General features: G+C 48.7%; 1 long non-coding RNA gene across 1 annotated transcript; it reads left to right on the top strand.

Annotated features, from left to right (window-relative positions):
* The first annotated feature begins 340 nt into the window (after positions 1 to 340).
* LOC119318112 lies at positions 341 to 1,338 on the top strand. The gene is made up of 3 exons (XR_005153951.1): positions 341 to 615; positions 714 to 888; positions 990 to 1,338. It is a non-coding gene; the product is annotated as an uncharacterized LOC119318112 (long non-coding RNA).
* The last annotated feature ends 274 nt before the right edge of the window (positions 1,339 to 1,612 follow it).

Genomic DNA, 1,612 nt, shown 5'->3' on the forward strand with positions numbered 1-1,612 from the left:
TATAAACGGGCATGTACCGATAGCACGTTATCAATTAATAAAATTTTGTTTTATGACAATCAATTCCAAATCCTAATTTTCCTAATGCATCGATCTTTGCCTTTTTTAAGTAGTTATTTTGATAGGGAGGGTTTAGCCACGAAAATCATCCCTCCATCCAGTGGCGGAGCTTGGGCTGAAATCTAGGGGGGGCAATGGGCTGGGGGGGCAAACAATATGTATTTTGGGCTGATTTTGCTTGAGATATGGGCCAAATACTAAGGGGTATTTCAGAAAAAATTCATGGGCTGGGGGGGCAACGGCCCAGGTTGGCCCCTGAGAAGCTCCGCCACTGCCTCCATCGTCGGCTGCATCCCTCACCCACGTCGCTGTTGCAGGATCTTCATCCGTCATCCTGAGCAATTGGGGCGGCGATGCGGGCGAGCTTCACGATAGTGGGGAGGACCAGGCCGCGGTGAAGGCAGGTCATGCGCTCCTCACGCTCCACGAACGGAACCTGCGCACGAAGGCGGTAGCGCGGGGTGGCAGCCGGCAATGAGGCGGCCGCGCTACGTGACGAGCTACGGGTCCCCCTTTGTGATGTTTTGGCATCGCTCCTTCATCGCACATCCTCAGGTTCCTCTTGCCCTTCCCTTCCTCTGTCCTCCTCTCCCATCTCTATGCTTTCACGTGCATCCAGTTTTGATTCCTCGTGTGATATATACCAAACATAGGTACGTCAATTCACTTCCTTCCCTTCCCTTCATCCCTCGGTCCCACGCTCGTGGCGCTGAAGTGGTGGCAACAGGCGATGGCGGTGGTGTCGCTGATGGCGGCGAGGACAGCATGTGGCAGCTCCCGAAGCATGAACACGACCGCACCTCGGGCCTGCCGTCTGCCAAGATATGGGTGAGTTCTCGTGCTGCCAACCATAAACCCTCATGTCCTACAAATTCCTCAAACCCTACCGTCTTGATCCCGTCCATGCTCTGATCCAAAGGACGATGCAGCTCTGGCCGATTGACAATGGAGGTTTGGGATCCTTCCTCTCAGCACCCACTCCTGGAAGAATCAGCGGTGCGCCACGCCGATTGAACCCCGTCGAGATCACTCGCCAAGATTGCTATTCTGAAGTTTATTGTAAAGAAAGTGAAGAGTGAGACAGGATCCGTTTATTTTCAACCGGTTTATTTCCATCAAATTACCCCCACCCCCACGCCCACCCACCGAAACGCGCCCAGCGAACCGGGGAGAGATCCATTGATTTGGCTAAGGTAGGAAAGAATCTATTATTTGTTTGCTAAAGCAAATTGCATTAATGGGAGAGATCCGTTGATTTGGCTAAGGTAGGAAAGAATCTATTATTTGTTTGCTAAAGCAAATTGCATTAATGAAAGAGATCCGTTGATTTGGCTAAGATAGGCAAGAATCTATTATTTGTTTTCTAAAGAAAATTGCATTAATGAGAGAGATTTGTTGATTTGGCTAAGATAGGCGGTTTTGAGTAAAGTTATCTTTACTGTAGACATATAATGACAATTAATCAAGTATCAACATCATTGCATGCTTATTGTGTGGAATGTGTGTCCCAATGTTGACAGAAGGTATAAAAAGATTGTCTTGGAATTATTAT

The sequence above is a fragment of the Triticum dicoccoides genome, chromosome 6A (assembly GCF_002162155.2).
Source record: "Triticum dicoccoides isolate Atlit2015 ecotype Zavitan chromosome 6A, WEW_v2.0, whole genome shotgun sequence".
Lineage (NCBI taxonomy): Eukaryota > Viridiplantae > Streptophyta > Magnoliopsida > Poales > Poaceae > Triticum > Triticum dicoccoides.